This window comes from Camellia sinensis, chromosome 2 (assembly GCF_055761805.1).
Source record: "Camellia sinensis isolate YWXY chromosome 2, ASM5576180v1, whole genome shotgun sequence".
In the NCBI taxonomy this organism is placed as follows: Eukaryota; Viridiplantae; Streptophyta; class Magnoliopsida; order Ericales; family Theaceae; genus Camellia; species Camellia sinensis.
Window position 1 is genome coordinate 89,783,576 of NC_138962.1, and position 18,875 is coordinate 89,802,450.

Sequence of the window (18,875 nt, forward strand, 5' to 3'; positions counted from 1 at the left end):
TTCAACTTATGTGGCCTGGATCATCGTGATCATTTGCCCTTTTCCGCCTTTGAAGTTGAAAAGAGCGATGATGAGGGAGACGTCGAATAAAAATACTCATTATAAATGTTCAAACGCGGATTGCGTCTAAGATTATGTAATTATTGGTTGGTCGAATGAAAAAGCATTTTATTTTCAATGTTTTGTTATAAGTTTTGTTCGGCACACACGTGATTGCATGTGTTTTATTATATAAATGTTTGAATAAACGTATTTCAGACGATTATATGGACATTGTTCGGCCTGATTTAATCGACATTGTGTTACGCACGACCCGAAGGGTTCATCGGCCCAAAGACGTCAATCGTGATATCCACGAAGGGCGCTCCGAATCCAGAGGCTTGATCGGACCAAAGACGTCATTCGCCGATGGGGCTCCGAATCTGGAGACTTTAATTGGCCAATCGTGATATCCACGAAGGGCGCTCCGAATCTAGAGGCTTGATCGGCCCAAAGACGTCATTCGCCGATGGGGCTCCGAATCCGAAGACTTTAATTGGCCAGTCGTGATATCCACGAAGGGCACTCCGAATCTGGAGGCTTTAATTGGCCACTCGTGATATCCACGAAAGGCGCTCTGAATCCGAAGGCTTGATCGGCCCAAAGACGTCATTCGCCGATGGGGCTCCAAATCCGGAGACTTTAATTGGCCAGGCGTGATATCCACGAAGGGTGCTCCGAATCCGGAGGCTTTAATTGGCCAATCGTGATATCCACTAAGGGCGCTCCGAATCCGGAGGCTTGATCGGCCCAAAGACATCATTCGCCGATGGGGCTCCAAATTCGGAGACTTTAATTGGCTAGTCGTGATATCCACGAAGGGCGCTCCGAATCCGGAGGCTTAATCGGCCCAAAGACGTCATTCGCCGATGGGGCTCCGAATCCGGAGACTTTAATTGGCCAGTCGTGATATCCACGAAGGGTGCTCCGAATCTGGAGGCTTTAATCGGAACATCTTTGAACTAGATTCTGTAGTAGGTGAATAGGAATCTTTGTATTACAGAAAAAGAGATGTACATAGCGAACAGTTTGAAACAAGCATCATGTCCCACAAGTCGAGTTAATGATAAAATTTACGTAAATGCGTGGAATTCCAGGGACGTGGCAGACTCCTTCTTGACATGTCTTTGAGCGGATATGCCCCTACTCCGGCGATCGAATCAATCTGGTAGGGGTCGTCCCAGTTAGGACCCAATTTTCCATCGGCCGGTTTCCTGTCAGCTGGAAGCACCTTCTTCAGGACCAATTCTCCTGGTGTGTAGCGGTGCAGCTGAACCCGTTAATTATACGACTTTGCCGGCTGCTGCTGGTACCGCGTCATTGACGCAAGGGCTCGATCTCTTCGTTCTTCGATTAGAATCAAATCCAAAGCCAGCATCATGTCATTTCGGCCCGTATCAAAGACTTGCGACTTGAGTGTCCGGTGGCCAATCTTCAGGGGTAAGATTGCCTGGGTTCCAAAGCATAGGGCAAACAGCGTTTCTCCAGTCAATCTTCTCGGTGTAGTTCGATGAGCCCACAGTACACTCAGTAATTCTTCGACCCATCTGCCTTTGGCTTTCTCCAGCCTCTTCTTGATGCCGTCCAAGATGGATTTATTAGAGGCTTCAGCTTGGCCATTGCTTTGGAGATAAGCTGGCGTAGAAAAGTAAGGTCGAATACCGTATTTACTGCACAGCTCTCGGTATATGCCACAATCAAACTGGGTGTCGTTGTCTGAGATAAGAGCTCTGGGAATGCCGAATCGTGTTATGATGTTCCTCCATACAAAGCGCTTAATGTCAGCATCTCGAATGTGTGTTAATGCCTCCGCTTCGACCCATTTCGTGAAGTAATCTGTTGCGACGATCAAGTATCGCTTGTTCCCTGGGGCCCTCGGCAATGGACCTACGATATCAAGCCCCCACTGGGCGAATGGCCAAGGGCTGGTGATTGAGTTCAACTCTTCAGCAGGCAGATGGTTTAACGGGAAGAATTTCTGGCATTGTTCACACTTTTTTACATGACATTCGGCGTCCGCTCTCATTGTCGGCCAATAATACCCCTGCGTTATAGCTCGACGGGCCAAAGAGCATCCGCCAGAATGGGCTCTACAACTGCCTTCGTGTATTTCAGTCAGAAGCTCCCTAACTTTATTCGGGTGCACACATTCCAAATGTAGGCCAGAGAGTGACTTTTTATAAAGCCTTCCTTGCGGGTCCAAGTAATATCGCATGGCTTTGATTTGCAGCTTGTGTGCTTCTTTCTTGTCCTCTGGGAGTTGTTCAGAAGATAGGAATGCAACAATAGGATCCATCCAACTTGGTGCCGATTCTATAATGTTGATTTAGACTTCCTCCGAAGGGCCAATGCTTGGCTCTGGGATGAATCCTACTTCAATGGTCCGTTTAATCTCTGAGTTGATTGCGGAGGCTAGGCAAGCCAAGACATCTGCATGGGTGTTTTGATCACGTGTTATCTGGTTCAACTCATGATGGTCAAATTTTGCCAACAGGGAATTGGCCGTTTTCATGTAGGCCACCATACGGTCGTTTTTTGCCACGTACTCTCCCTTTAGCTGATTGATCACCAGTTTTGAGTCGCAAAACATAAGCAGACGCCGAGCACCCAGAATATTCGCATTCCGCAAATCGGCTAAAAGGGTTTCGTATTCGGCTTCGTTATTTGATGCTTCGAAGCCAAGCTTGACGGCCTGCTCAATTATTACGCCGTCGGGGGTCATGATTACAACTCCAGCTCCACTGCCCCGCTGATTGGACGATCCATCACAATACAACTACCAGATGTCCCCAACATAAATCCTCTAATTTGGCTTCGGTCGAATTTCATCTGACTTGAAGTCGGCGACATCAGATTTGAAGTCAACACGGCCCCCTGTGAATTCGGTGATAAAGTCGGCAAGCACCTGTCCCTTGATTGAGGTTCTGGGTAGAAATTGAATATCGTACTGGCCAAGTTCCAGAGCCCACTTTGAAACACGTCCAGATGCTTCTGCACTACGTAGTACTGATCGGAGGGGATAATCTGTTAGCACCCCAATGCTATGCCCCTGGAAGTAATGCATGAGCTTCCTTGCTGCCATAACTAGGGCTAGGATGAGCTTTTCCAGCAGAAGGTAGCATGTTTTGGCGTCAACCATTGCCTGGCTCACATAATACACTGGCCGCTGCTTCCACATCTCTTCCTTTATCAATACGGCACTGATAGCTCGGTCAGAAATTACCAGGTACAAAATGAGCGGGTCACCAGCAGAGGGTGTTGTCAGGAGTGGTACTGAGCGGAGGTAGGTTTTCAAGCCGTTGAAAGCGGCTTCGCACTCGGCGGACCATTCAAAGGCCTTGCCCTGTCGTAGTGTATGAAAGAATTGTCGGCAACGATCTGTGAACCGGCTAATAAACCTGTTGAGTGCGGCAGCCATCCCCATCAACTTTTGACCGTCCTTTACTGGACGAGGGGAGCCGAGCTCCAGGATTGCTGTGATTCGCCTTGGGTTGGCTTTGATTCCTCTGTGGTTGACAATGTAGCCCAAGAATTTGCCAGAGCCGATACCAAACGCACATTTAGAAGCGTTCAACTTCATTCCATATTTGCGTAGGATGCTGAATGTCTCTTCCAGATCGGCTATATGATTCTGCTCTTCTTTGGACTTAACCACCATATCGTCAATGTACACTTCTATAGTTTTGCCGAGTTTCTCCTTGAACATGGTGGTAACCAGACTCTGGTAGGTTGCCCTTGCATTCTTTAACCCAAAAGGCATTACCTTATAGCAATAAGTTCCTCATGGGGTGAGGAATGTAGTTTTCTCTTGATCCTCTGAATGCATAGCGATTTGATGATAACCTCTATAGGCATCAAGGAAGCTCATACGCTGATGGCGCGTCGTAGTATCTACAAGCTGGTCTATCCTAGGAAGAGGAAAACAATCCTTTGGGCAGGCTTTGTTAAGGTCCGTGAAGTCGACGCACACTAGCCAAGTCCCATTTTTCTTCTTCACCACCACTGTATTAGAGAGCCATGTAGGGTAGGTCACCTCCCTAACTGCTCCGGCGTCAAGCAGCCTGTCAACCTCCTCAACAACGGCGACAATGTGCTCTGCGACAAACCACCGGCTTTTCTGAATGATCGGCTTGCACTTAGGATCGACATTCAAATGGTGTTGTGAAACTGACGGATCTATACCCGGCATCTCGTACGAAGTCCATGCAAAGACATCGAGGTTGTTGAGCAGGAAAAATATTAGCTGCAGTCTGTCGGCCTGATTCAAGGAGGCGCCGACCATGAAGAACTTGTCTGGGCTTCCATCGATTTGAACTCGTTCCAAGTCTTCCGTTGCCTTTTCATTTGGGAGCCGCCCGACATCGTCGAGGCTTTCTCGATCCGACAACTCAATGGAATTCACCTGTAGTTCCTTTGGCATTTTCTCAATGAGGAGATAACATGCTTGTGCCGATTTCTAGGAGCCACGGATTTGCTCAATACCACGTTCTGTAAGGAAGCAGAGCAGCTGATGATAGGTGCTGGGCACGACTCGCATAGTATGCAACCAGGATCGCCCCATGATGAGATTATACGGTGACGGCAGCTTGACGACCAAGAATCCCACATCCACTGTTCAGGAGCCTGCTCGAACTGGAAGTCTGATTTTCTCCAACGGGTACTCTAGATTGGCATTGAAGCCGAATAGTGGATAAGGGGCCGGAGAGAGATCCGATTCGGAGAAACCGAGTTTGGTGAATGTCTTGTAGTATATAATCTCTGATGTGCTCCCCGGATCAATGAGTACGCGCTCAACTGTGAATCGGTTTACGCGTAACTCAATTACCAAGGGATCAATGTGGGGTAGTGTTACTCCGGCCAAATCCGAATCATCAAAAGTGATAACCTTGGCTTCATGGGGCCGTTTAGCTGGAGTGAGTTTCTCTTGAGGGTTAGACTTCGACTGAATCGCATGCACCGCTGATGACATTGGCAACTGTATATCATGTGGATCACACGGATCGCATGTGAATCATATGTCAAGGCTATTGCTTTGGTTGGGTTGCCTTTTCGGACGTACCGTTGTAGCCGGCCATCTTATACCAATTTACCGTCGTACAAGGTGAATGACGGTGCTTTGAATTTCTTGGGTAGCACTGCCTTTGCAATCCGTCGTACAAAAGGATCGTGTTGATCGTCATCCGAGCTGTTTCTTCTTCACTTACGCCTTGTACGGGGACTCTCTTCAGAAGAACTGGAAATTTCAAATCGTCCATTCTTCTTGGGTTCCGAGGATAATGAGTCAGAGTTGCTATCAGTATCTTGTTGTCGGGCTCGAGAACGTCGACCAGCTGCCCTTACGAGTCGTCCCGGGCCTTGGTATGCAGATTGTTTGGACTTCGCCACCTCCAAGGGCAAATCCTGACAGAGATGTTCGTTCTCTGCGATCATGTTCTCCAATCTTTGTTCGTTTTGCTTTGCTTGTTGCAGGATCACTTGCATTGCTTCGTGCTATGAAGTCAAGGGTGAAGCGAAATCCAAGGCACGTCTTGCGATGATAGTCTCTGTTCCAAGCATGTTTGTTGGAGTGGTTTCATCTTGCGGCATAGGGTCGACAGTGATTGTCGGAGGATCTTCCGTCACGCTCGCCATGGATGTGCTTGAGTATTCCCATAGACGGCGCCAGTTTTGCAGAAGTGGTTTAGAAATACTCTTCTGATCTTGGAGAACGCTCGTGATCCTCTTTTGGTCACCTAAAAAGGAATAAACACTCTGGTCGGGGGTGCTGGAATTAGCACTCCGACGAACAAGTCAGAATCCACACTCAAGAATGCTTGTATTCTAAGTTAAGCACAACAATTCTCACATACCTCTTTCTGGCTAATGTTCTTCTATTTATATCTTTTCATCCATGGGCCTCGGGATTAGGTCCATTTCCAACTCATATTCGGCACATTTTATAATAAACCGACCTTCACTCGCCCCCTTGCCTAATCGGTTATTTGGCCGAATAGGGTTGGATTTGAGCTTGTGAGCCAATTGTCAGGTGCTTCGAATCTCGACTCTCTGAGATTCGAATATCTGGAATCTCTACGACTCCCTCTTCTCGGACCCCACACTCTTAATAAGACTCTGGCACAAAAAGACGTGTCATACCTCAAATCCAGGCATGATCGGCCATGGCCTACAGGGACTTAGCCCAAGGCATATGAAAGCCTAAACATGAACCCAAAATCACAAAGAATAAATGTGACGATAGCTCAGAAATAAATAAATCAAAACCTAATCCAGTGACAAGTCACAAGTATAAATGGTAAAACCAGCCATAACCAATGTCCAAAAATATATACTAAATGGAACACAAGCCGCCAACAAAATAAATTATTCTAAATAAAATCCAACCGTAATGTATGCACAAAGCCGACATAACAAGCTAAAACAAAATAATGAATGTCCTAGAGGTCCATGTAATTCAGTCCCCGCTATGTCATGAGTCCACTCTAAGTCTTTCTAACACCTGAAAGTGATAAACAACTAAGTCAGCTGATAGCTTAGTGAGTCGTAACATGGATAGTAAACACAGTTTTCAAAACGGGGTTCAATTCCAAAATAAGATATATATCACAGAAACTAAATTAGCATACAGTTTTGATAAAGATAATCTGTTTAAAAAATAAGGTTCCACAGTTCAGCAATCAAAGTACTCATGTCTCTTAAGAACATGATAAATGACATTCTCCACTTAAAATAGATTACAAGATGATCACCAATAATTTTCTGAGTACCAAGAATAACAAGTAACATGCCACAAATTTCTCAAGGCAATAAGCCCGTTGGATCCAATATTAAACCAAGAGTCATCCTCGGGGTGGAAACCCGAGCCTTTTTTCTAAGACGATTCGATTGAAGGTCACCTAGCCTAGCCTAGGTCTTTTCCTTACAATCGTTGAGTACTAGAATCATCACGGCCCAACCCGGATCTGCTCCCTAGTGGCCAGAGTCATCACACACAGTGAAATAATTTCCCTGGACTAAAATATACAGATTGTCTCGATAATCAATACAATTCAGTTTCGCCAAACATGGTAGTTCACCATTATAAACATAAGACCATAACAAATAGTTTGCAGTATGCCAAGTTTACACAGGTTTCATAAATAATTTAATTCCATTGATAATATAATAATTTATCAAAACAGTTTAGTCATGAAACAACAATTTAATTTTCCAACAGTTCATGGTAGGGGAACATTTATAAAAATATGTAGCATGCAACTACTCACTTGAACAGGGTATGATATAATTCTCGAATAAAGTATAAAAGTCCAACTAGTGCCCTGAAAAAAGTACTAAAACTACACGTTATTACTAATTCAAACATACTAAAAATAATAATAAACTAAGTAACCCCAAACTAAAGCGTACTAACACAGCTCAACCCCACTCACCATTACTCTTAAATAATACCTAAGTTCATGTTCTTCAAGGTCTCAAATTACTGATGACATGGGTTCAGATTAAAACTTAATTGAAAATAACTTTAAGATAAAATAGAATTTTAAACAAGTTTGTCCAATCTATTCGCTAACTTTGAAAATTAAAAACTCATTCCACGTTGTTCAAAATATTCCAAAACCCTCCAGATATCAACTAATATATCCTAAGTTTTAAACCCAATTGGTTTTACTTGATTTTCATATCAATATAATTATTTACAATTAATTATACCCAAATAGATTGTTTTCTGCAGCACTATAAAGAAATTAATGGTTCTTTTAGTATACACGAGCAGTCAACGCAAGACTAAAAGTGTAAGAAACTAGACTCGTAACTGGTTCTAATGACGCTGATTTGATAATTTTTGAATTTATACCCAAAGAGAACGAGACTTTCAAAATTACTGTTTTACACCAGTTTTCTGGATAGATTTGAACACACCAGTTAATATAAATTTTGACTCCCAAAAATTATGAGAAAATTCTAATATGCAATTCAATATGTAATTGATCTACTGTAAAAATTTCAGTTCAAAACTTATCCGTTTGATATGATTCTTGATTTTTAAAGTTTATGTTTGTGTGCAGAATTTTTAGACTACAATTTATACCCACCACATTGTAGTCTCACAATCCAACCCATTACCACCCAAACACACCTTCTGCCCTTCACTTTACTAAAGACATACATGCAAGCCTCCAAGTAACCTCTACACATGCGCCATACACTATACATGGGCACATTATTTTTGTTTCTCTTACGGTACTTTAAGAATAACCAAAACAGTGCCAAACGACACACCACAATAAAGAAAGAAGGAAAAAAATGTAGAAGAAGCAACAAAACAATTAAAAGATTAGTCTACCTTGAAGAATTTGCTATAGATTCTGATGAACCCTAGTGACAACCCAACGCAACTTCTCTTTCTCTTAATCTCGCGGCTAATGCAACATACGTTATATAGTAGGGTTTTGTTTTATTTTTATATATATAATTAACAACCCCTCTTATTTATTATCTATTATTATTATTATTATTATTATTATTATTATTAGCTTTTAAAATTGTGGACATCCGGAACAAATTTATTTATAGTTTAAAATTAATTAAAAGATTATTCAGTAATATTTAATTTGCACCTTAAGATTCACAAGTAAAATATTTGAGGTTTGTAAAATAATTATTATTTAATTATTTATTTTATTTGTATATTCGGTTTCTCACATTCTCATCCCCCCCCCCCCTGTAGGGGGTTCAAGGTTAGGAAGGTGATTAGAGAGGCAAAATTATGTTGATAGTCCAATTATGGTGGAAGTGGCTGGACAATAAGTAGCAGCAACTGTATGGGAGTTGGAGAGTGTGTAGCTGGGTGAAGGTGAAGCAAGTAGCTCAAAAAGAAATGTATGGCAGTACCAAAATGGGCAGTATCTCCCCCAAATTCCTAAAATTTTTCTTCTTGAATCTTAGGAAATGGGTCCTATTTATAAGATTTTCCTTGGCACCAAGAGGACACCAAGTGGCCAAATAGAGAGAAGACATGTGTCCTAGAGGATCACATGGAATATTCTGCCTTGAGCTACCGGGTTGAAGGTGCCACGTGTCCTTTTGCATGTACTGTATATTATCTGTTTCCCTCCGCAATTACCTTTTTGAGCCTCAGCAAGTGTAGTTGCAGCGGGAGTGTTTGCCGCTGCACTTGCCTTCTCAGCTTGAACCTCAGCAAGTGCACTTGTAGCGGTAAACCTTGCTGCTGCACTTGCCTTCTCAGTTTTATTTAGCCAGTACATGCATTCTTAGGACTCCATTAGTCTGCTATCGACTATGTTCGTGCTCACCTCAACGAAGCCTCCACCCTTAGCCACCTAACCACAAACTCCCTAGCTTCCTAGGGCGAAGGCCATATCCAAGCATGCTATCAGCCATGATGTGCCTTAGTACCAAGCCCAAAGGGGCTTCCTTAGTCCTGCTTGTGTGACTAAGGCAAGTCCATGACCTGTGTAATAGAAAGGGAGTCCCTTATGCTCAGGCTCCCTTACTCCCATCTTCGCGGGATCATCGCAGTAAACTGGTATCGCTGGGCCTGTTATCAGCTCCAACCAGTAAGTCTTGGGGCTTGCTATTGGCGTCAAGTTATATGAACTTTGGGGCCTGCTATCAACCCTAGGCTAGTAATGCCTTGGGGCCTGCTATCAGCGCCAAGCATTAGCCTCTACTTGCAAAAGGAGGCCCCTCTCAAAGGCTGCTATCACCTTGGTAGGATATTCCCTCTGTAATTTAGTTGTTGCAGTTGTAGTTGCTGCAGTAGTAGTTGCTGTGATAGTCATTTCCCGCGGCAAGTTCAGACAGTAGGACCGAAGATATTAGAGATGGCGGCACTGACAGAATGCCTCTACAACTTGGGCATTGCCAGTACTGCCTCTGCAACTTAATTGTTTCAGTTTTCTCCTTTTCTCAGCAACTCTAGATGGCTGTGGTACCGACATTACTTGGAATAGCGGCGGCACCGACATTACTTGAAACGGTAGCACTGAGACAAAATGCCTCCGTAACTTGGTCGTCGTAAGTGTTGCCTCTGTAACTTAGTTAGGTTGGCTTTCTATTTCGCTCAACAACTTCAGATGGCGGCGGAACCGAAGATACTAGAAATGGCGGTGCTAAGGCAAAGTGCCTCAGCAACTTTCTTGCTACACATGTTCCCTCCGCCACTTGGTCGCTACAGACTTAGTCATTTTCCTTCGTGGAGTCCACTTGGACCTTTGGTGGGTCGGACCTGCTTCGGCCTAATGTTGGTCCACTTCCCTTGGGCTTTGGCTCATGCTCCTTTTTTCATTCTTGGTCACCTCTTTGGGGCGACCTCAGTACTTAGGCCCATACTTAATTTGGGGCTTAATTTCTAACCCTCTACACCCCCTTAAAAGAAAAGTTTCATCCTCAAAACTAACCTAAGTAAATCATAAGAATAGATGTGGGTACTTCTCGCGCATCTCATCCTCGCATTCCTAAGTCGTCTCTTCAACTAGATGATTATGCCATAGTACCTTAACCAATTTAATGGCCTTTGTACACAACATTTTCTCTTTCGAATCCAAGATCTAAACAGGCATCTCCTCATACGAAAAATCTTCTCTAATCTGAAGCGGCTCATAATCTATCACATGCGATGGACAGTGCACATATTTCCTTAGCATAAACATGTGAAACATATTATGCACTCTTGCCAACCTATGGGGTAAAGCGACACAGTATGAAACCTCACCAACCTTCTCCAATACCTCAAATAGTCCAATGTATCTAGGACTCAACTTTTCTATCTTTCCAAACCTGATGACTCATTTCCATGGTAATACTTTCAAGAATACCATATCCCCCATATGAAACTTTAAATCTCTCATACGATGATCAGCATAACTTTTTTGTCTACTCTGAGCAGTCAATAATCTCTCTCTGATGGTGATACTTTCTGTGTAGCATCCTCCACCAAATCAGGTTCCAACATTTGCCTTTCACCAACCTCATACCAACACAAAGGAACCTACACTTCCTCCCATATAAAGCCTCATAAGCAGCTACTTCCAAACTAGAATGATAACTATTATTATACACAAACTCCGTGAGCGGCAAATAATCATCCTAATTACCTCTCCACTCCAAAGCACAAGCCCTCAACATATCCCCAAGGGTTTGAATAGTCCTCTCCGATTGCCTATCTATCTGAGGGTGGTAAGCTGAACTAAAATTTAACCGAGTACCCATAGTTGACTGTAACGCACCCCAAAACTTAGACACAAAACAAGGGTCCCGATCTGACACTATTGACACAGGTGCACCTTGCAATCTAACAATCTCCTTCACATACAACTGTGCATATCGAGCTAGAGAATAGTTCATCCGTACTACAATAAAATGTGCTGATTTGGTTAATCTATCAATAGCTATCCAAACTGCATCATGATTACTAGTAGTACGAGGTAATCCGCACACAAAGTCCATGGTAATATGATCCCACTTCCACTCTAGTATAGGTAAGGGTTATAGTTTCCCCACGGGTTTCTGATGTTCTACTTTAACCTATTGACACACCAAACACTGAGCCACAAATTCTGCAATATCTCTCTTCATACCATTCCACAAAAAAATGTTCATGAAGATCCTAACACATCTTAGTACTTCCAGGATGAATGTTGTAACTAGAACTATGTGCCTCCGTCATAATCTCCTTCCTCAAATCACCACCAGCAAGAACACAAACTCGGCTACGGAATCTAAGCAGCCATCATCACTAACCACAAAGTCTACATGTTTACCCTCTTCCATCTCTCCTTTAATATGCTCACATTGGGAGTCAATTGCCTGAGCTAAACGACCTTAAGACTCAAACGTCTCATGTCTCTCACCAAACAACTCTCAATGGACGAAGCAGCTATATCTCCAACTGCGACTTTCCTACTCAAGACATTTGCCACCACATTTGCCTTCCCGGATGATACAAAATATTCACATCGTAATCTTTTAAAACCTCAAGGCATCTTCTTTGCCTCAAATTTAGTTCATTCTGTGTGAAAATATATTTCAAACTCTTATGATCAGCGTAAATCTCACATGATTCTCATACAAATAATGTCGTCAGATCTTAAAAGAGAAAATCACTGCTGCTAACTCCAAGTTGTGTGTAGGTTAATTGCTCCCATGTACTTTAAACTGTCATGATGCATAAGCAATCACCTTCCCATGTTGCATGAGGACACATCCTAATCCCTATCGCGAAGCATCACTATAAATCACAAAACCACCCCTATCTGTAGGTAAGGTAAGGATTAAAACTTATGTCAACCTTTGTTTAAACTCTTGGAAGCTACGCTCACAATCATCATTTCACTCAAACTATACCCTTTTCCTAGTGAGATTGGTAAGCGGCAAAGCAATACGGAAGAATCCTTCCACAAACCGTCTGTAATGTTCAATAAGCCCTAGAAAGTTGCATACCTCTGTCATAGAAATAGGTCGTGGCCAATCAACAATTGCTCAATCATAATTCACACTTCTTAAATTTTGTATACAGTCTCTTCTCCCTAAGGATCTGAAGTACTACCTTCAAATACTGCTTATGCTCCTCCTTACTCCTCGAATAAATTAGGATGCCATCAATAAACACCACCATAAATTTATCCAGCTGGGATTTAAAAACTTTGTTTATCAAATCCATGAATGCAGCTAGAGCATTTGTGAGACCAAAAGGCATCACCAAGAACTCATAATGCCCATAACGAGTTCTAAAAGCTATTTTAGGAACATTATCATCCCTCACCTTCAACTGATGATAGCCTAACCTCAAGTCAATCTTAGAGAATACCTGAGCTCCCTGCAATTGGTCAAATAGGTCATTAATGCATGGCAAAGGGTACCTATTCTTCACTATGATTTGTTCGGTTCCCTGTAATCAATACACAATTTCATAGAACCATCATTCTTCTTCACAAACAACACAGGTGCTCCCCAAGGTGAGATGCTGGACCTAATAAAACCTTTGTTTAGAAACTCCTGTAACTGAGTTTGTAACTCCCTCAACTTCAACGGTGCCATTCTATAGGGCGCTTTAGAGATAGATGTTGTATTGGAGACCACGTCAATGGAAAATTCTACCTTACGGTCTAGAGGAAGTCCAAGTAGATCCTCTGGAAGAACATCAACACATTCACTCACTACAAGCAACTCCTCTAACTTCTATTCTGGCAGTTCGATACTCATCACACAAGCTACATAACCATGAAACCCTTTTCTCAACATTTGGTTAGCCTGAAGGGAAGAACTAAAATAGATAGAAGACCCTTTTCTTATTTTCCTGAAAGAAAAACTCAAGTTGTCTTGGCATAGCAAAAACTACCCTCTTTCTACAACAATCAAAAGAGGCAAGATGCTTTATCAACTAATCAATTTCCAAAATGATGTCAAAATCCTTCATCTCTAAAGAAATCAAATTCATGGAAAAATCCTACCATCCAAGTTTACCTCACAAGATCTACAGACATCTCCAAATACACTGTTTCTCCTAATGGAGTAGACACAGTAATACATGCATCCAAAGGCGCATAAGACATAGTCAAACAATGTAGATATCTAGGTGCAATCTCTTAACCTTCAAAATGAAATCAAGAAAGATTCAACACAAATTTAAACGAAACTTACTAAACCACACACTACTGAGGACTTTAGGGACTCGATGTCGTCTAAATGACGAAATACAAGAGATGTAACTCAACAAACCTATAGCTTTGATACCACAATTGTCACACCCCAAACCCAGGCATGACCGGCCTTGGCCTACAGGGACTTAGCCCAAGGCACACGTAATCCTAAACATGAACCCAAAATCACAAAGAATAAATCTGACGATAGCCCAGAAATAAATAAATCAAAACCCAATCTAGTGACAAGTCACAAGTATAAATGGTAAAACCATCCATAACCAACTTCCAAAAATATATATTAAATAGAACACAAACCGGACACAAAATAAATTAATTCTAAATAAAATCCAACCGCAATGTATGCACAAAACCGACATAACAAGCAAAAACAAAATAATGAATGTCCTAGAGGTCCATGTAATTGAGTGCCCGCTGCCATGAGTCCACTCTAAGTCCTTTTAACACCTGGAAGTGATAAACAACTAAGTTAGCTGATAGTTCAGTTAGTAGCAACATGGATAGTAAACACAGTTTTGAAAACAGGGTTCAGTTCCAAAATAAGATATATATATATATATATATCACAGAAACTAGATTGGCATACAATTTTGATAAAGATAATCCGTTTCAAAAATAAGGTTTCACAGTTCAACAATTAAAATACTCATGTCTCTCAAGAACATGATAAATGACATTCTCCACTGAAAACAGATTACAACATGCTCACCAATAATTTTCTGGGTACCAAGAATAACAAGTAACATGCCATAAAGTTCTCAAGGTAATAAGCCTGTTGGATCCAATATTGAACCAAAAGACATTCTCGGGGTGGCAACCTGACCCTTTTCTCTAAGACGATTTGATTGAAGATCACCTAGCCTAGCCTAGGTCTTTTCCTTGGAATCGTTGAGCACTAGAGTCATCACGGCCCAACCCGGATTTGTTCCCTAGTGGCCAGAGTCACTACACACAGTAGAATATTTTTCCTGGACTAAAATATACAGAAGGTCCTGATAATCAATACAATTCAGTTTTGCAAAACATGGTAGTTCACCATTATAAACATGAGACCATAACAAATAGTTTACAGTATGCCAAGATTACACATGTTTCAAAAATAATTTAATTCCATTGATAATATAATAATTTACCAAAACAGTTTACTCTTGAAACAACAATTTAATTTTCCAACAGTTCAGGGTAGAGGAACATTTATAAAAATATGTAGCAAGTAACTACTACCTGAACATGGTATAATATAATCCTCGAATAAATTATGAAAGTTCAACTAGTGCCCTGAACAAAGAATTAAAACTACATTTCACTACTAATTCAAACATACTAAAAGGAATAATAAACTAAATAACCCCAAACTAAAGCGCACTAACACAGCTCAACGCCACTCACTATTACTCTTAAATAATACCTAACTTCATGTTTTTCGAGGTCTCAAATTATTTATGACATGGGTTCAGATCGAAACTTAATTAAAAGTAACTTTAAGGTAAAATAAAATTTTAAACAAGTTTGCCCAATCTATTCGCTAATTTTGAAAATTAAAAACTCATTCCACGCTATTTGAAAAATTCCAAAACCCTTCAGATATTAACTAATATATCATAAGTTTCAAACCCAATTGGTTTTACTTGATTTGCTTATCAATGTAATTATTTAAAATTAATTATGCCCAAACAGATTGTTTTCTGTAGTACTTTAAAGAAATTAATGGTTCTTTTAGTATACATGAGCAATTGACACAAGGCCAAAAATATAAGAAACTAGACTTGTTATCGGTTCTAATGACGTTGATTTGATAATTTTTGGATTTATACCGAAAGAGAACGACACTTTCGAAGTTATTGTTTTACACCAGTTTTCTGGACAGATTTGAACGCACCAATTAATATAGATTTGACTCCCAAAAATTAGAGAAAATTCTGATATGCAATTCAATATGTAATTAATCTACTGTAACAATTTCAATTCAAAACTTATCTGTTTGATATGATTCTTGATTTTTAAAGTTTATGTTTGTGTGCAAAATTTTTAGACTACAATTTACATCCGCTACATTGCACTCTCACAATCCAACCCATTACCTCTCAAACACAGCTTCAGCCCTTCACTTTACTAAAGACATACATGCAAGCCTCCAAATAACCTCTACACACATGCCATACACTATACATGGGCATATTATTTTTGTTTCTCTCATGGTACTATAAGAATAACCAAAACAGTGCCAAACGGGCACACCATAATAAAGAAAAAAGGGAAAAAAATGTAGAAAAAGAGACAAAACAATTAAAAGATTAGTCCAAGTGGAAGAATTTTCTATAGATTCTGATGAACCCTAGTGACAACCCAACGCAGCTTCTCTTTCTCTTAATCTCACAGCTAATGCAACATACATTATACTAGGGTTTTGTTTTGTTTTTATAGATATAATTAACAGCCCCTCTTATTTATTATCTATTATTATTATTATTATTAGCTTTTAAAATTGTGGACATACATAACAAATTTATTTATAGTTTAAAATTAATTAAAAGATCATTCAGTAATACTTAATTTGCACGTTAAGATTTACAAGTAAAATATTTGAGGTTTGTAAAATAATAATTATTTAATTATTTATTTTATTTGTATATCCGGGTTCTCACAAGACGGTCATGGTATCTAACACTTGAGTCGAGATACACATTCAAGCCTCTCTCTACCTTTCCACTAGAGATCTTTTCTAGGAGGGTTTCTACCTCAAGATCACTCTTCTGCGCTTCTATCACTCGGTTCACAAGTGTAGGTTGTACAACTACTAAAAACAAGGCTGCAGACTCCACGGACTCGCCAAAATGCAAGTCAAACTCACCAATAGCACCCAATATCTTCCATTCCCGAATAGCAATACGAGCTACGCTGTTAATAGATTTTCTACTCAAGACATCGGCCATAACATTGGCCTTTCCCGGATGATAATGTAACTCAAAATCATAATCTTCTATAAACTCCATCCACCTCATTTGCCTCAGATTCAAGTCTTTCTGTGTAAACAGATATTTTAGACACTTGTGATTAGAAAATACTTCGAACTTCTCACCATACAAATAATGCCTTCAAATCTTCAAGGAAAAGATCACCACTACTAACTCTAGGTCATGAGTAAGGTAGTTTCTCTCATATGTTTTCAACTGTCGTGAGCCATAAGCTACTACCTTCCCCTCTTGCATTAAAACAGAACCCAAACCTTCCCATGAAACATCACAATACACTGAATAACCCAAACCCCTCTCCGGAAGTCTAACCTTAAGCTCCATATGAACTTAATTCCTCAAGAATACAGTTAATTCCTCAAGTCTAACCTGAAACATCACAATACACTTAATTTCTCACAAGTCTCGCTCCATACAAACTTAATTCCTTTCCTTGTCACTCTAGTTAACGGTAAGGCTAATCTAGAGAAATCTTTCACAAACCGCCAATAATACTCGGCTAACCCCAAGAAAGTACGATTCTCAAAAGCATTCTTAGGTTGTTCCCAATCTTGCATTGCCTCTATTTTGGATAAATCTACAATCACCCCCTCCCCGGATACCACATGGCGTAAAAACCTAACCTCTCTCAACCAGAATTCACATTTCTCAAACTTGGCATAAAGTTTGTGAACTCTAAGTAACCTAAGTACTACTCACAAGTGTTCTTTGTGTTTCTCTTTAGAGAGTGAGTAAATCAAGATGTCGTCCACAAAGATGACTACAAAGCGGTCTACGAACTCTCGAAAAATCCGATTCATCAAATCCATTAACACGATTGGTGCATTGGTTAGCCCAAAAGGCATCACTAGGAACTCATAATGGCCATACCGCGTATGGAATGTCGTCTTCTAGATATCTTCCTCCCTTACTCTTAACTGGTGATAACCCGTTTTTAGGTCTATCTTTGAAAAGCACCAAGACCCTTTTAGTTGATCAAACAAATCGTCTATACAAGGCATTGGGTACTTATTCTTAACAATTGCCTGGTTCAACTTCCGGTAGTTAATACAAAGTCACAACGCACCATCTTTCTTTTTAGCAAAGAAAGCCAGTGCTCCCCAATACGAAATACTAGGGCGGATAAAACCCTTATCTAGTAGCTCTTGGAGTTAAATCTTCAATTCACTCATCTCGGTAGGTGCAAATCTATATGGTGCCATAGAAATCGATGCCGTACTAGGCACTAAATCAATTGAGAACTCAATCTCACGGTGAGGTGGTAAACTGGTGAGATCCTCAGGAAAAACGTCTGGATATTCATAAACTACCATTGGCAACTCAACTCGGACTTCATCACACTCATTACCCAAGAAGTTGGCAAGAAGACAACTAAGTTCTCTCTGCCCACGCGAATCATACACCGGTGATAAGACTCTATCAACCTGGTCCCCCAAGAAATAAAAGCAATCACCGCTCAAGGTACATATAGTAACCCTTTGACGGTAACAATCTATGACAGCTCGATACGATGACAACCAATCCATACCCAAAATAGTATCAAAACTAGACATGTCAATCAATACAAATGCAAAAGGAAGTTGGTGACTAGCAACCTATATGTCACAACCCTGACACCTCTGCCCCAAAACAATCTCACCACCAATAGGTGACTCTACACTAAGAGGAGATGCTAACCGAGCCAACTCTAACCCTAAAGCTTATGTAAATGTAGATGAGATAAATGAATGGGATGCACCCGTATCAATCAAGACATTAGTAATGGAATTGCATAACAAGAAAGTACCTTTCACTACCGAAGGCGCTGGTACTAGATCTGGCACGGTAACAGCATACACACGTCCTGTAGGTCTCTGCTCAACCTGCTCACCCCTCGGAGTATAAGCCTGATGTACTGACTAAGTTGAAGAGGCTCTCTAACTAGCCCTCGAGGCCTGTGCTGATTGTGTAAGCTGGTGGCTCTGTGTCTACCTCGAACCAGATGCACCAGGTGTGCCACCCAACTGAGGGCAAAACCTCTTTATGTGCCCTACCTACCCACACTAATAACAAGTGAGCCGCTGCCCTCTCCCCTGGCTCTGGCTCTAAGAACGAGCCAAAGATGATGCAGACTGCTGCCCTCCTCCTCTCTGTAGGCAAACTGGGGACTTGTGGCCTAACTGACTAGACTTAAAGCAAGTGAAAT